This window comes from Oxyura jamaicensis, chromosome 1 (assembly GCF_011077185.1).
Source record: "Oxyura jamaicensis isolate SHBP4307 breed ruddy duck chromosome 1, BPBGC_Ojam_1.0, whole genome shotgun sequence".
Lineage (NCBI taxonomy): Eukaryota > Metazoa > Chordata > Aves > Anseriformes > Anatidae > Oxyura > Oxyura jamaicensis.
This window is the reverse complement of record NC_048893.1, coordinates 40926458-40944969: the sequence shown is the minus strand read 5'-3', so window position 1 is coordinate 40944969 and position 18512 is coordinate 40926458. Positions and strand designations below refer to the sequence as shown.

General features: G+C 38.6%; 1 long non-coding RNA gene across 1 annotated transcript; it reads left to right on the top strand.

Annotated features, from left to right (window-relative positions):
- Nucleotides 1-8532: 8532 nt before the first annotated feature.
- LOC118171585 lies at nucleotides 8533-9126 on the top strand. The gene is made up of 2 exons (XR_004753265.1): nucleotides 8533-8672; nucleotides 8847-9126. It is a non-coding gene; the product is annotated as an uncharacterized LOC118171585 (long non-coding RNA).
- Nucleotides 9127-18512: the final 9386 nt, after the last annotated feature.

Sequence of the window (18512 nt, the reverse complement as noted above, 5' to 3'; positions counted from 1 at the left end):
TTTCCCTTTTTCCACATCAGGTAGAGTTTAAAAGTTAATCCTCAAGGTTTTTACTAAATGTTACCTTGTCTACACTGATCAAGTGTTTTTCCACCCTCACTGATACAACCCTTTTATTAAAGACTGGATGCTTTTCTTCTCTTTACTGGTTAGATAGTATCTCCATAATCCCTAATACTGTCTGTGTTGTACACAGTCCTGCTGATGGTAGCAGAGCTTACTGATTCTGCGCATCACATGCTTTTTGATCACACAACACAGGAACTTCAAATGTGATGCCAGGAGAAAGGGAGGGAGACACAGTCCAAATGAAAATTAATTTATCCTGCCCAAGCCTAGTCTTTCCCTGAGGCAGAGCAGTAGCATAATACAGAGGCAATCTAGCTCTGTTTCCCAGAACCACACAAAGCACAAAAAGAACAAGCCCTGTTAAGTCATACAGTCCTCTGACTTATCACTGCTGAGTTGTTCTCTGCAGTACATTGTACACTCTAGTTTTAACTGACACAACCACTGAAGAAATCATTTCCTTTAGGATTTTTTTCTGCAATCTACCAGGTCTCATTCCGAGGAAATAAAGGGATAATGACTGCAAAAGCTTGCCATCTGTCAGATTTTAAAAGTCATATATAAAGATTACATAAAAATCTACATTGAAAGGTCATGGAGTATAACACTCCAAAGTTTAGAAATGAGGAAATTAACACTAGAGTACTCAACCTTATGTACATCTACATGATGGTATATTTTCCAGTTAAACAACTATGTACTACTGGTTTTCCCTACCTGACTCTGTCTCATTCAGACTGGGCAGTACCCACTTAATGAGCTGACTGTGGCTGTTTTGCCTTCTCGTCATTTTTCAGGGTTTAGCCTCAGGCACAACAAAACAACTCAAGATTAATCTCCTTCAGGTTTTTCTCTGGTGCTCTTCACAGTACCATTTGGCTATTTTACACGCACTGTGCTCAGGGCACCCTTGGGAGCTGACAGGAGTGGTGTTAATTCCATCTGACAGCTGCAGAGTCCAGGCGTGGAGCCTTCCCAGCATTTGGGTGCTCAGTCTGAGAGCGCACTAAATATTCAATGTATTCAGAGTTATGCATTACTTTATCCACCCAAAGTGCAGCTGTTACTGCATCAATTACAGTGAAGCACATGTCCCAGGTTGAGCTCCAGAAACCAAGGGATGTAAGCAGTGAGAGCAAGTACAAAGGTCTGTTTTAAACCCGGATAAACCAACACTCCAGACTCCACAGACTGGCCTCAGTCCATTTACAGGCTTCCACAGCCTCAAGCTCCCTGTACAACATCTAAGAGCGAGATTCACAAACTTGCTGATTCACAGACCAGTGGAACCTTTTTCACATTGCATGAAATAAATACGTATTCACTGAATGAGAGGAATAGAAAAAGCTTCCAACTTAACAGATGGGCATTCATGGACACGCACTTGTGGATAATAGGTGCAAAACCAAGGGAGCTGATTTCTGATCCTACTTCAGATGAATGGCTTAACTATTTTAGTCAAAATGGAGCAAATTCAGGAGAAACCAGTGAGCTATTTCAGCAAAAGAATGCTCTTCATTAAAGTCATTACAATATATTGACTGCTTAGATCATTTAAGTCAAGTTTCCCCCACACAAGTGCATGTTTTAGACACTGGAATTATGGAAAAATACTGGTGGCATAGTTTTTGGCGGTGTCACCTTGCATTGTGCAAGACTTAATCTAGTTGGTAGGCTTTGAAATAGGTACCTAATCAAAAAAGACAGGGAAGAGAATGGCAATTTGTGAATCTCCACAAGACTTACTTTTAAGGTAGGTAGGTGGTTATTCAGCACTGTTAAGACCTAGGAGACTTAGCAACAGTAGGAAAATTACTGGCACATGTGTAGATTTCTGGGAACTGGTGGTGAGGTCTCACATGGAGATCACCCCCAAAGAATGTGGGAAAGAGTTAAGTTCAACATGATATTTGGGTTGACATTAGCCTGTCTCACAGCCTTTAGACCTATGGCACTGTACTCACTTCATAGTTTATTTTAAACAGTAAGGTTCTTTTTTTGTATGTTTGTGTTGCTTCCCAATTTCTTGGATTCACATTTTCTAACAGTCCCAACTGTTTAGCTGAGAGGTCTTATCCAGCCAAACTTTCGGCTTCTGATGTAGTCATGACAATTTTTGCCTGAGAAGTGGGACCATCCATATCAGACAGCAAAATCACTGTATGTCAGCCATGTACCAGTGTGGAACACCACATGTTTATGTATGTTGATGGTAGTGGTAAGATATCTGCATTAACTTAATCCTAGTGTGTATTTGGTGCCAGTGGTCTTAGCATGACCTAGGCCCTTCCTAGGCCTCTGACAAGGTGAAATCACCTAAAGGAGACCATGCTGCCATACCCTTAGTATTACCTAGCCCAAATAGGGTAAACTGGCATAAGTAGCATATGCTGGAAACAGATGTACACCCAGCCATCTTTGGAAGCAGTAGTACAGAAGGCCAAGAATATCCTGGGGTGCTATAGGAAGAACATTGACAGCAGGGCTAGAGAAGTGAAGTCCTCCCACTCCACTCAGCCCTGGCGAGGCCTCACCTGGAGTTCTGTGTCCAGTTCTGTGCTCCCCAGTACAAGAGGGACATGGAGCTCCTGGAGTGCATCCAGCAGAGGGCTACAAAGATCATGAGGGGACTCAAGCACCTCTCTTATGAAGTGAGGCTAAGAGAGCTGGGCCTATTTAGACTGGAGAAGGGAAAGATCAGGGGGAATCATCAATGTATACAAAAATCTTGAGACAGGCTGGACCCCTGGTCCAGCACCAGACTCTATAGAAGAGTGATTGTTAATGGGAACAGACTTTGACAATTTGGTCACCACCAACTCCAAATTTCATTCACTGTGCCCATCCTCCTCAAACTGTCTCTTCCCTGGGACTGGCTGCTTCTAAGACACATCTCCTCTCTTTGCTAGACCCAGAAGAGCTCAGGCTTCTTATTCCATTAATGACCTCTTTGCATGGCCAACCCTCATCTACTGTTTCTGCACTGCTGCCCTCTACCACATCCCCCTCTCCCAATCTTGTTATCTACCTTTCTGTGGCTCAGTGACATTTTCATTCTCCTCCACCCCAGGTTTCCAGTTGTCTTCTGAATTTTGTGTCTGTTCCAGTTATCTCCTTCAACCTTAGTCTTGCTCCCTGAGCAGCCATTGCTTTCCTACTGGCATTGAAGTTTTTGTTGTTATTGTTTGTTTGTTTGTTTGTTTTTGTTTTGTTTTGTTTTTGTTTTTGTTTTCCTCCCCAGTTTCACCAGATAATAAACCACTCACCAAGCTCCTTGGCAGACCAAGTACACTGACTGCTCTCTGTTGTTCCTGGTTTTGCTCAAATACACTTCAGTGTCTCTGACAGGGGCTCCTTGCTAAACTCTCCCAATTTTGCTTCCCACTATGACTTACAGTCCCAGCTTCCCACTTTGTTTGCCAATCATTTTTCCAGTGTGTTTGTCCCAGATCTGCCTTGGCCCCTGTGCATTTGAGCTGAGTAGCTTAGTCCTGCAAACAACCAGACAGAGTGGCAGGAAGAGAACTGGAGAAACACACAAATCCTCCAGTGTGGGTGTATGGACCGTGCACATTCACAGCAGCCCAGAGCTGCAATGGCAGGAATAAATTCTGCTCGGCTCCAAATTCAGAGAAAATGACACTTTCAGGGCAATTATATGCTGGAATTTCTAGGCATGTGTGAATTATCTACATTGACTTATGAAGCATGTGTGGGATTTCATATAGAAAGAAGTTACTCCTCACTAAATGCCAAATCCAACTCCAAGCCAGGAACTGCTGGGGTTTCTAAGAAAAAGACAGTTCTGATAATGTATATTCACTTCAAACTTCATCTGTACTTCTCTCTCTTGAAAAAAAGAGGTTATTGGCTTATAAGAATCTTAAACATTCCTCTCAGTATTCTGCTAAACCCATCCACAAAAAAAAAGAAAAAAAAAGTTAAAGGAAAAAATACAAACAAAACATAAAAGTATGTGTTAATGTCTCCCACAGAGAACTATCATCTGAAGATTGAAACTTGATGACCAAACCAGAGAACCAGAGAATTAGATATAAGTAGAAACCTCCCCTAATGCCCGTGCGAGTAGCCTCTTATTTTTTTAAATGGACCAGCCTGTGATATGGAAGTGTGATGAATGCTCAAACAATGAAAAATAATCCAACACATAAACACTAGAAAAGTAAAAATAAAATCAATATTGTCCTTGACTTGTTTTACACCATTCATGTAAATTCAGCACAAAAATGACTGCAGCTCCTAATGCTCTACTTGAATAGACTAAACTGCATGCAGATGGCAATATAGATGGCAATATGTATAGTCTTACATCCATGGACATGTTTATCTAACATTCTACCTCTTTAAGAGATACACCAGACTATTGAAGAAAAAAAAAAAAAAAAAAAAAAAAAAGAATTCTGCTTGTTTCCCTTGCAAATATTTTCTCACAAGTTTTAATTAAATATAACAAGAAAAATAGCAATTTGGTTAAATAACATGCTGTGAAAATAAAACTACCCAGTAGTCAAAGATAAATAATAATGTAAGACCTAAAATGCTAATGACATACTATGAGTGTAATGATCAGCTGATTAGCCATTTAATTTCTTGTTTGAAATCAAATTTACATATGTAACTTATCAATTCAGATGTGACAGTAACATTAAAATTAAATATGTGGTTTGGTATTTCAGTAAATGACAGACATTGGTTAAATAGCAATAATACTAGCCTTTGGGACAAACATTGAGAGCACATTGCCTAATTCATTTCATTTTCAAATGAACAAAGCCTGTCTCTAAATGCCCTGCTTTTCTACAAATATGCCTGGAAGGACTTGTTGCTAACTCTGGAGACTGAAAGATGGTGGCTACAAAAATGACCCCCATTTATTATGTCAAAAAACAACCTCTCAAGCAGAAAAGTACAGTCCAGGCATCCCAGCATCTCCTCCGAGTGGATAGATGCTTCAGATGTGGTCAATGAAGAGCTGCCCAAAAGGCAAGTTAGACCTGCATGCCTCAGTCTTTTTAGCAACAAATCATACGATTACACCCTTAAGAAGAAAATATGAGATTTTAAAGCCTTTTTCCATTTCTTCCCTCCTCCCTGAAATTTTAATGGCTTAAGCAATGTTGAGTTCATTATTTTTTTCAGAAAAAAATGCCCACTATGGATCACACATCCATGAAACTTGGGTTAATGTCTGCTTTGCTGCTTATCCTGTAGAGTGATTTCAGGGACTTCAAGAGCAAAATTTTGGGAAAATAATGAAGATATCTCTTCTGATGCATTTTTCAGTACTGCTAATTAATGCGTTGTTGATTAGAACCATGTGTCTGAGATAACTACTTTACAACAACTTTTCCATTATAAATTCCTATTTATAAATCTGGGAACATAGACACATTGCCATCTATCGTGGATGGATTATCATTCTGCTTTTTTTAATCTGGTTAAGAAATAGTAAGGAGAAGTAAAACCTTTTTTATTATTTTTTATACAAAAAAAAAGGAACCTCCTTACAGACACATTACCTTTTCTTCCTTTTTCTTTTTATGACAAAGCTGCTTGCCTTGAATGTTAATTCACACAGAAGAGAGAGGGAGAAAAAAACAAAAACAACAACCAAAAGAACTGGCAGATTGGGACTATATCTGCAATTGCACATTTGGAATGGTGGAAACACAGCCTAAGGAGATGCAGAAACAAGTCATAGTGCAAGCTGTGTAGTGAAACTTGCTTGTAGCAATTACATAGCTATACAGATTGTCATATAGGGCTGTGATTTATCACGACTTTCATTGCTAGCAGGTTGCTTATATATACATAGTGTCCAGGTATGTGCAAGGATGGAGAAAATATTATTTGCCCTGTGATGTTTATTGACTGTTGTTTCTGTTGTTATTTACTGTAGTTATTTATCCCAACTTGTGAAAACTATAGATCACCACCTATGTAAAAGAGATTGTAAATGGGAACATTTATGGACTGTAAAACTACTTTGAAATGCTGCATTAGTTTTGCCTTTATTCCTTACTGAATTTTACATACCTGTTTTCCCAGAATTTACAGTCATTCAGCATACAGCATTACAGTCAGTTAACACCTTTCTCTGTTGTCAGTTTCCCAAGCAGCATTCAGTTTCAGAGACAAGTTTTGGTGCAAGCTTAAATACTTTCACTACTTAAGTTCTTAACTAAGAAACATCTTTTCTATCTGTCAAATATTGTCATGCCATGAGAATTAACCTAGATAGACATGAGCATTAGAGTGCTTCAGTTTTTCTAGCACATATTTATCTCAAAATAATGCATAGATTCCATTTGCAGTAAAAGAGAAAACCTTGCTTTGCACAGGTATGGAGGATTAAAGAAAACATTGCATAATAGAAAGTTAGGCTGCCCTGAGTGTACAGAGCATCCTGCCTTGTGAGTTCTGCACCACACCGCTAATAGCAGACCTCTGATTTTGGCAGCAATTAAGAGGAAAATTTCATTAAGAAGAGTGCTGTCAGAGAACTGCAAGACCAATATATTTAGAACTGCACATTGCTCTTGGAGAATATTACACAACACAGGTTGATCTCCTTGACACTCCCTCTGAACAAAATAGGGTGGAAAGAATTGAAGCAACCTGATCTAGTGGAAGATATCCCTGACTATGGCAGGGGGGTTGGAACTAGATGATCTTTAAGGTCCCTTCCAACCTGAGCCATTCTGTGATTCCAAGATTTCAGAGAACTCAGACTCTGACCATCAGCCACTAACTTAATGGTCCCAGTCGGCATGCAATTAGCAAATCTGAAGACTATAGTGACAGAGTGAGTATTGGTGACATATTTCACCACAAAACATCCAAATTTTCCAACTATGTTATCTTTTAATCAAAATAAAAGGGAAAATCATGCATTTTGCGCCTCAGGACTATTCTTATTGTGAAAGAATCAGGACACTACTCCTGTTAAATTGCAATTACCCATTGAGTGTATTAGACACTGACAGCCAGATGATGAGCATCCGTTTCCAGTTTTTACAGGCTTAATAAGCAACCAAGTTGTCACCAAGGCATAAAAGAGCCATGGTAACTCCTATGCCATGCCTCCACGCCAATGCTAAGTCACCAAAAATTGTTGAAGAATCACTCCATTCATCTTCTTCCCCACAGCCCTAATGGCACTTATGGAGCAGGCAGAAGTGTGAGTGACAGCAGCCCTGAAGCTGCTTTAATGTGTTTCACAGACACAGGCTGGCATTTGTTACCTGAGGTTCAGGGGTATATGTCAGTGTCTTAAAGCCTCTTCGTTCTACTTCAAATGTGCTTTAAGCACTGCTCCACTGTTCCAGAAAGTCAAGGCCAAGCTGCAAGATATTAGTTGCTGCCTAGAGCAGAAGCTAGCCACAAGCAGTGCAGAGGGGAAAATTTAGCCTTATGATTATTTGATATAGCTCTTTAGTTAAATGATTTTTTGCACCAAAAGGCCTAGCTTTTCTCTATTTGTTAACTAAATTTTGTCTATATAGATCTGCAAATACAGCTTTTACAAGAAACAAAAAGCTCATGACGAGTATGAAAACAGAAACAGATATGATTCTATCCAAGAGAACTTGTATTTCTTGCAATGACAAAATAAATAAATAAATAAATCACACCTTCATTATTACTAATAATAACACGTAGCATTACCATTCCCAGTCAATGATATCAGATGATTTGCAAAGAGATAAACCTAAGTGTTGATGAATCCTACAACAAATAGAGTTATAAACCACAATCCAGAGGCTGACTGATTTCTTTAGGTACTGTAATGAATCAATGTAATTGCTCGGCTATATTTCTGGATCCCTAGCACCCAGGACTGAGTAACCTGGTAGTAGTTACTTTTTATTCCATATCAGGATCAGAAATGTTGCAGTAATTTCAGGTTGAAGGCCAGAACTGTTCCTTCATAATGCTTGGATTTTCAGCATTCCTAGAATAGCCATATTTGTATTGTTTAAAATCCTCATCAGAGTTGTAGCACTACCCAACCTCTTTCATTTTATATATTTATTCAATAGCAAGGTTAGTAAAAGTTACCTTCTTTGGCCATTGATTCTTCCCCATTCATCTCTATAACTGCAAGATTCGTGTTCCCTCATTTCCTGTTTAATTCTATTGCATTTTATTTTGAAAGCATTTCAATGGCTACTCTCTCTCTTATTTTATTTTATTTTATTTTATTTATTTTATTTTGTCCTTGGGTTTTGGCAGTCTTTGTCTGTCTTCTGTTAACACCTGTCATTGCTGATACCTCACTGACCGTGCATTATGACAGAGGCAGAGTCTGCCTCAGACTCAGTGAAAGTGGTCAGGGTTGCATTTCCTAAGTGAGCTGATATTACTGATAGAGATGACTTGCAAAGTGATTTCTGTGCTTTTTTGCAATGTAACTACATCTGCTGCAGACTCACAGGAGGAAGAAGCAGCTCAGGAGATAACGCTGATGGATTACTGGAATGAGAAACTTTTCCTAAAGACAGCTTTGCTGTTGATCCTGTTTGTCACACTTGAATGAAAAGGAAGTGGGAAAACATTATCCTTCATCACTGCTGCTACAGGTGGGCACATCATGGACTAGATTTGGGAGGCTATAATCTAGTCCCTAATCAAATATCACTATAATTCTCTTATTACCTGCATGCTCCTCAGTTTCTCTTTCTTCATTTTACCTAATACATCTTATTTTTGCCCTTTCTTCTAGCTCAGTCAAAACTCCTCTTTCTAATTTGCAGCCATTCTTTTTGCGATTCAAACTGCATGTCAGATGGAAGACTGTAGGAAGAATGAGGTGCCAAAATGTTGGGGAACTGCAACTATCCCCCATTCCTTCAGCACTCTGCCACTCGACGGTTTGGTGACAGTGACTACAATAACTGCCTTCTTGCACTTTCTTCTGACTCGTGATTTCTTTTGCATAACCACAATAAGGAACACCCACACAGAGCCATCAGTGAATTCAGCGATGGCACTGGCAAACAATTTATTTATTTCTTATGAAATTTTACATTTTTTTTTTTGGAAAAAATAACAGCAACAAAACAAACAATCAAACAAAAACCCAATACCTGACACAGGCCTTATTATTCAATATTATGTTTTCAAGGACTATTTAAATTCATTTTGGAGAAAACTTCTCTTGCATAGCCTACTGAACATTTAGGAGATATTCTGAAAGACTGCAAAAGATTTCATATTGAGGAATTACTGAGTCCTTACAAATTTTAGGGTACCAAATTCATTATAACATGTTGATAGCAGAGTTATACTTAATAAGGAAGACTGAGTATCACAACAGCTAGATAATTGTCATCTCCCCTATGCCAAACACTTTACTGCCTTCCCTAGCACTCATTATCTTGGATGAAGTCCAAATAAATTCATAAAAATATAATTACTGAAGGAACTCTAAGTAATATATATATATTATATATATATATATATATATATATATATATATATATATATAAACTTAATGAGACAACAGCATGACTTGCAACCATGCTGCAAAAAAGGGAAGTGCAATTGCTGGGTTTGAAATCTGTTGTCTCAGTCTTTTGGTTTTCTAACTGTAAGATATATATGAAACTCTTCTGCATAAAGACTATGACTCTCAGTGACCAAACTATTTTCTTTTAACGTGGGAAGAACGTACTTTTTTGCTTTCTACTGAAGTCATGAAATACATGTGAAAGCTAAAGGATTAGATCATAGCTTTTTGATACATTGCTGTATTCCTTTGAAATGAGATCAGTACTTTAAAAACAGAACTTTATCTTCAGACAGTAGCTCAGGGACAAGAGAGCAAAGTTAATATGATTTCTCCTGTGTCCTTCACTTCACTTTATTTAAAGAGCTAGTTGATATACAATGGAAGTGACAAGCTTTTAAGAAATTGGGAATATTTTAATTATCTTTTTGCTAATTTGCTTTAGCTTCTAAGCAATTTCATACAGAGATGTGAAATTGCATGATAAAGCACTTAAATACAGCATATAGAGCACACTTTTCTCTACTTTACTACTTATTTGAAAAAAAAAAATAATCAGATTTCCTTTCTGTTTTCAAAAAAATGATAATGAAATGCATTCATTCCCTGGACTGACTGATATACTAAAGGCTGCAAGTTCCAGTTTAATTTACCTGATAATAAACTTTAGCAGGGGCACAGTATATAATACTCAAAGAGGAAATTAGCATGTCACTGAACAAGATAGTAATCACTAGATGTGTGGGTATCTTCTGTATTCTTCTCATTCCTTGACTTTTTCACCTCTATTCTCAGCCCTTTATACTGAGAGAGAAACATGTATGCTTATCCATAAACACACCTTCGTAGTTCTCATTTCCCATATAAATCAACAGCTTGTAGCAAGTGACAGAGCTGGCAACATTTTTCATGATCCATGCCCTCAATTAACCCTATTCCAGTGTCATCCATGCTAGAAAGGATTTATTCCTGTATTTCCCTTAATGGGACCCAGAGTCACAAACTCAGGGGACACAAAACTACACAATATTTCCCCACAAATTTTATTCGGCCCTTCAGTGACATCCTCCAAAAATATGTATTACTATTTCATATTTTTTATCCTTTGTAGGGATATTGTCAAAGAGGGAGAAGGAAGTTCTTAGGGTTGCTGGTTAGAAACAACCAAATCTTGCAGGGGTTCCCAAGGTTGTGCTGTTAACATGGGCAGGCTTGAAACGTAGTGTCTTCACAACCCAGCATGCTACTGCTTGGTAAGTTCTCTGTGTGGATATCCCCCATACTACCAGTGAACCCAAAGGATCAAGGATGAACAGTTCAGTGCCTGCACTACATGAAGACTCTGGTGTGCCAAAAGCTCTTCACGGTGTATGAACTACAAAAGTGCAGACCCCAGCAGCTGAGGTGCTTCCAGATATAACTACCTCTTAACAAAATAATCTTCAAATATTTTCCTAAAACATCTTTTAAAAGGCTTTTGTAGGTTCATAATGTTATGGCTCTGTGACTGTTTTCAAGTAGAGCATTGACTACTGTGGCTGAAATCTGAATTGTCATCTTTGAATTAATGCCTAGCAATAGTTAACAAAAACATCCATGGTGTGTGACTTCACCTATGGAATGGTTTTGCTGGCTTGATGATGACCATTCTGAATAGGCAAAACATTTTTTTCTAAACACAGCCTTAGCTGCAGAGGTCATGTGCTGCTTCACAGAGAGGATGGAACTGAATTGTGTTTCTTATTCCCAAGTACCTCTGAAACCTTTTCAGGCTAAACTGGCAATTAATTTGTTGAACTGAAATTCATTAAGAGATCAAATTGCAAACATTCAGCTGAGCATTCACAGTATATGAATCATATTTTGCTGGTTTATGCAACAAAATAAATTTCCAGTTGAACTCAATAGGACTAAGTCACACTGCCTGAAGGAGTGATTCCTTAATTCAGGGTACTGAGTTAAATTCCTTTATAACCATTATTCCCTCAAGACAGCAAAACAGTGAGAATGAAGTTAAAATGCTGATTGAACTGTGAGTTCTGCATTATCTTCTGGAGGAATTATCATGGTTGTGGTGACCTGTTCTGTTAATTCCGATGTCTAAGCTAGAGGACTAAAGCTAATATGACTGCACACAAATGACACAATCAGTTGGGATAAATACCTGTGCACATTCGGGCATGAGATTTGCATTAGCTTCTACAGGTTTGCAAGGACCAGCAAGTGCTCACTGGATGCTTCCAGGACCACAATGCTTTCCCAGGTTCAGACCCTTCTGCCAGGAAAACCATTTCCAGGATACCTTGTCCTTCACAGAGAAAACACAATTTTCCCTGCGGCTCCCATCTGCTTTCCCTGGATGGTGTGCATAATAGTACTGGGTACCAACTCTAAGAAGTCAAGAGGAGAGATCTGGGGATTTATAGGCCAGACAGCCTTACCTCATTGCCTGTAAAGATCACAGTCTCTGTCTTTTGGGGGTACATTTCTAAATATGTGAAGGGTAAAATGTTTAAAGTATTTATCAGTGTGGATTTTAGTGGAGAAAATGATGTTCAACCAACCTGATTGCATCCTACAGCAAAATGACTGTGTGTATGAGCAAGGGGAGACTTGTGGATGTGATATACTTCAGCTTTAGGAAATCTTTTAACTTTGTCTCTCACAGCATTCTCTTTTACCATCTGAGGAAGTGTGGACTGTAAGAAATGATAAGATGGATTGAAAATTGCTTCTATCTCCGGGCTCAAAGAGCGGCAATCAGTAGCTCGGCATCTGCTTGCTACAAGTAGGGTTCCAGAAGGGCCAAACTTTTGCTCATATTGTTCAACATCTTAATCAATGACCTGGTTGATAATCCGAGATCTACCATCTGCAAATTTATGAATTATGCTAAAGGGAGACTTGCACAATGAATGACAGAACTAGAATCCACAGGGGCCTTGATAATCTTGAGAATTGGGCCAACAGAAACTTTATAACATTCTACAAGGAGACAAACAAACTTCTGCACCTGGGACACTGTAAACCCACACTTAATCAAAGGATAGGCAGCAGCCCTGCTGAAAATAAGATGTATTATGGACGATATACTGAATATTCATTCTCACTGTGAATAAACTAGGCTGCAGCTCAGGCTGTGCTAAAAGAAGTTGGCCTAAAGATTTGGGGAAGCTGTTATCGCACTCTGCTCAGTGTTTGTGAAGCTACATGTAGCAAAGCAAATCTAATTTGGGACTACCTACTGGAGAGACTTTCATGGGGAACTGTGAAGGTGTTCATAGGCCTGGGGCCACAACAAAAGGCTGAGAGGTCTTTCATCTGCTGTAGAGGCTAAAGGTTGATCTAATAGCAGGCAACAGCTACTTGAATGGTAGTTAAAAAAAAAAAAAAAAAAAAAAAGGATCATGAAATCAAGTCTTTGTTTGTTGCAATTAAAATTAGTGTCAGTAGTCACAAATTGTAATTAGGGAATTTAAGAGTGGGTACTAGGAAAAACCTTTTGCTAAGGGGAAAAACTTTGCAGTTCAGCACTGCATCAAGCTGTGTAGGGAAACTGAAATCTCCATCTTTGGGAGGTTTTAAGGTGCAAGAAAACAAAGCTACAGCTGACCTGAGTGTTAGCAACTGTCCTCTCCTACTTTTTAGGAGAGAAGTTAGACTTAATGGCCTCCAAAGGTCTCTTTGAAAACCTGTGATGAACACTTCGGTGTTTGAAATCCATTATATTTCACTCTGACTAGAAATTTCTGAATATATACTATGAATTCTGTCTGTTCCAAAGGATTTGAAATTTAATAGCTTGGAAAATACCTTTTCCATGGTTGTCTAGGATTTTTTAGCTCTGCCTCCTTTGCATGCAGAATGCATTTGTTAGCAAGACCTGGCTCCTGTGGTGATAGCAGTGTGTACTGTAGCTGTCCATGCATTTGTGTATGCAAATTAAGATTACACAGACAGCCTCATTACTGGAACATCCTAGATTTCAGAAGTTCTTTCAGCATAAGTATGCAGAAGGCCTTTCAGCATAAGTATGGTGTGTCTTCATATAACAAACCTAACATTAAACAACAGGGATATTTGAACTACATACCTCTAGAACAGATAGCTCACAACATACTTACTCATAAGCAGCTGATAAAGGAGATCACTGTTTCTCCAAGTGATGACACTGAAGAATCAAGTCCAACAAATAGTTGTTATAAATGGGCAAGGGGTGACCCAGATGAGATGAAATAGCAGTTTTGATTTGGAGAGATGGTAGGACACAATATATATTTGAATTTTTTCCTTCATAATCCCTTCTACAATAACTGCTTCTGCAAGAAGTAAGCCAGGCACTGATGATGCAGCTGGTGCTAAAGACACTGATCAAGCTAGTGAGCCAGCCTCTGCAGAACATTTCTAGACAATCACTAATTTTAACACACTGCAGAATCTTCCCAACTAGCACACATTGCTGAAGGCAATTAGTTATTTTAAATAATTATCACCTCAGCCAATATAATTGCTCTGGAAAACAATAAAATATATCCCTACCCAAGGATTTCCCAAGGATTACCCAAGAAAAAGGAAGAAAATACTAGAACACCTAAGAAAATTCTAGAACACCCAACATAACACCTAAACATAACATTACTAAAAAGTCCTTTCCTAATTCAGGTTCCAATACTTTTAAGATAATACTTTTTTTTTTTTTTTTTTTTTTTTAATTAGAAACAGGTGTTTCCTTGTTATGCAAATGCCAGAAAAATTGCAGGAATTGGAACAAAAGTAACAGAAATACAGTCAAAGAGAAAATATGCTTTAATTACCACCTTAAAAACTGTATTTTTGAGCTGCCAGGAAGCCTTCTTATGTATTTGCTTGCTTTTCTTTTATTTGGTGAGCCCTGGCCCATCCTGCTTTGTTATTCTCACTCCTAAAACCTGCACCTGAGCTAACTAGAAAATTAACTGCCTACATGCCTGTAGATCTTCACCTAGTGCCTTTACAACTTACCTCATACAATTTATCTCAGCATTGCAGAGACCATTGTAAAAGTGCCCATTAAGGTTGCATAGTGAAGCACAAGAAAGTTTGAGCAAAGTAGCACTGATATTTTAACTAGAGAGTCTGTCATGCTGTGTGTGTGCGCGATAAAGACAAGAGAGAGGGGTGAGTGGTTGGAAAGGTGGCAGACATCAGCACAATCTGCCTATCTCTTTCCCTCTCTCTTCTCCCACCAGTGTACTGGCTCCCAGCCCTGTCCCCCCAATTCCATCTCTAGGCTGCTGCTCCCATCGCCCATTCTCCTCCCAAGAACACCTTCTTTGCTTTTCTGCCTGCTGACACCTCCAGACATTACATGTATCTGATTGCTATCAAGTGGGAGTTTTGGAATATGGCTCATTTAAAGCCACTTTCTGAGCACCACTTGCTGGGGCTTAGCTTGTGGGCTATGGGTGCATGGCTGTGGATGATGGTAGCCACACTCATCACCACAGAACACACAAGCACAGGAGCAAGCCCTTGTCCATCTCTTTTTCCATTTCTTCTACCACATGCCCTTCATGCACTCCCTCAGATCTCATTTAACCCCATTTCTCATGTCCCCCTGCCCCACATTACCTGAGGAACAGTATGCAAAGTGCTTCTGCGACACTCATCTCTAAGTGAAGTGATCCTGTGCCTGTGATTCTCAGTTCAAAGGAAGTTAAGGGAAAGCTGTAACCAGCATTGTGAGGTACTGCTGACAGTGAAGCAAGAAGACAGTATGTAGTATTGCGTCAACAGCTTGCATAAAGAATTATTAATGTTATCAGGTTTCTACCTCAGTTGTTCCTGTCCTGAATCCTTTTTCACTTCTTGGACTCCCCCTCCTCATGTTTCATCAGTTGGTATTCCCTGCACTCACTTGAATCTCTGTGGTCCTATTAATCTACCTTGCTGATCCAGCAGGCCTGAGACCACCCTTAAAATCTTTTTGAGTTGGGTAAAGATATAAGACTTTTCTTGTACCCTCCATGGTTAGAAATCCCTACCCAAATCCTCAAAGGCACTCAAAAAAAACAAGAGGCATATCTGGGATAATGGTCTCAAGAGGGTTAATATCACAGTGTTACTGTTCGCAGACCTTTATACATATTGCAATCCACATTGTTCAAGAACTAATATGAACTTTAGCATTTGCATTCCTAAAAGCATTTTGCTTAAATGGATACTTCATTTTCCCAAGTAACGGGCAAGTTGAGGCTGGATTGTTAAGTCCCACTCTTCTCAATGAACCCTAAGTTAGGAATTATGAATCTTCACTTTTTCTCCTGAACAAAGCTGTTGAAATATTATTTATAGAGTAAGACTCTGAATAGAACTATGGCTAATAGCTAATATGCTCCCAACAACCTACACAATTGTATCAGACTCCTCAGGGATAAAATTTCCACTTTTTGATGTTATTTGGAAGAACTGGGTTTTCTTTTGCCATAGAAATTGCTAGTCTCAATTTACTTTGAGTGAACCTAACCATGAACTTTCTTTAGACAGCCCTATTTTTCTGAAAATTACTCCAGCATTCTCCCCTTTTTCATCTTCTAAAATGTGGTAATACTGGTCAGAATTGTTGAAATCTTAATTTGATGCTCTCAGTGGCAAACATCTGAAGTGACATAATGAATGTATTGTCTTTTCCAAGCATGTTTTTTATTTGCTTGTTTACAGCACACTGGCCTGTGTAAAGCTCAGACAGAACCATTAAGTAATGTTCTAGCTCTCCTCTATTATTTCTTGTAATGGCTGAATTCTCTGCTGTTTCCTACCTTATAGCTGAAGGAGCTTAGGAAAGTCTGGCAGGTTCCTTGACATTCAGCTAGTTTTTTTTAATTCTTCATTATAGTGTAAAATTCCCTACTGGGTAATGAATTTTCTGATCATTCAAAGTCAAGCAAGTCAAGAAGTCTATTATATTACTGGCATCTTTCGTTGCTTTAAAATTCAAAAGAGGCAATGCATGACACCATTTAAAAATAATGGGGGAATAAGAAGCCCAGCAGCCAAGCTAATGCACGACAGTTTTCTGCACAGAGTCCAGTTTCAATCTGGATCACTGTAAATTCCTGTGGTTTAAACTGCTGCCACAGCTGAAATTATTATTATTATTATTATTATTATTATTATTATTAGACCTTCTCTTGTCCAAAGCTGACAGTATCGGCTTAATAGAAGAAATGACAGGTTCTGGGGGTACCTATTTTTGACCAGCATTCATTTTGTCATTATTATTGTGCAGCTGCAGAAGAGGTTAGGTAAATTTTCCAGACATCACAAGGGAATGAGTTGGGAGAAAAAAGTTGGGGGATACTGTTAGGAGACCTCTCCTCCTTCTAAACATATACTCTCAAGTAATAATTATGCTTTCCAATAAGGTAAGTTACATCAATCAGAGACTAAACTATAGTCATAAAGACTGCAATAAAATAGTGAATACCATGTGAAATGATTCATAGAAATTGCAATCATTTAAATTTTATCTAAATAGTGTAAACACACAGTAGTAGCCAAAAAAAAAAAAAAGAGAAGAAAGAAGCCTTCAACCCTAGAATCAGAAACATACACAGAAAAATCCCTAAACTATCTGTGATTTTCCACTGCACTAGAGACTGAGGAATCTGTCTATGTAATCTTAATTAATTTTGTTTGATTTTATGAACTCTATTTATTACTCTGACCTCTGGTTTGCTTTAAAACTGCCTTTTTATGGTAGAAAAAAGCAGTATCTTTGAATCTGAAACAGGAACATCAAAGTCTGTCATCAAAGAGACAGGCTCTTCAAGAAGAACAAAAAGAGACGAATCACCAATCACATCAGAAGGCTGAGCTGAGCAAGTGAAGGACTGGAAAGACATGTTCTCCCTCAGGATGCTGAAAGGCGTCCCAGCAATGGTGATGATAAAAGAAGGAGGAGTCTGCTGTCAGATATTGTTGTTTCATATGCATCTGTAAATCTTATCAGTTGCCTAAAGTAGAGCTACACCATGATTAAGAAGGGCTTTGGCAAAGCAGACCAGTTTCTGGCTTTTATTTGGTCAAAGAATTAAATGAGGGACCACACTTCAGTAAGATTTGACTTGTACATGCAAGGGTTTGCAGTTATCCTGCAATAGTATCGGGTCCAGCACTATTATAGGGATCCAGGGAAATGGTCTGTAATCAACCAGAAAGGTGTCACTTGGACATCAACCTTTATTGCGTTCAGGGGACAGTGTATGAGAGATGTTCCCTGAGAAGGAGCTGGGATGTCAAGTTGAGGCCATTGGCAGGAACAGTTCAGGAACTTGTGAGAATTTTGCTACCATGTCAGGAGTTACTACTGAACATAAACATGTGGCATTTGGGCCAGATGTAGATGATTTTAAAAAATAAATAAATAACAAGAGTCCCTATTCTTGCGAACAACATAATAGCCTGAGAAGTTACAATTTCTTGCTCCATGGCTTAGGAATGATAGAAGTCAAATGCTTGTTATAATTTTACCTTTTGTTTTAACATGGGAAAATCATTTGTTATCAGTAATCTCAGTTCTGGAAATAGCTTAAACTTTCACAAACAAATTATCCACTGAAGAAGGAAAAATACTATTCTGAACAGGTTAAGATGTAAAATATTATAGGCAATTAATATCAGAATCTCAAAGTACAGAGTGTAGGGCCATCCTAGTCATTTTGAGGCACTTTTTACGCTGTTAATGATTGCCTGGTATAGTAGGGAGCTGAACACAGACTTTGTAAATTTAGTACAATATTTCAAATGTGTTTTCTGAAAGCACAAGTCCTTGGTTGTTGTAGGCTGTACACTTCACCACTTTGTGTTCTCATCATGTCAAATTCTTCAAGTTAAGTGACATTACACTGAGTCTGCACTAAGCAGTGCTGGT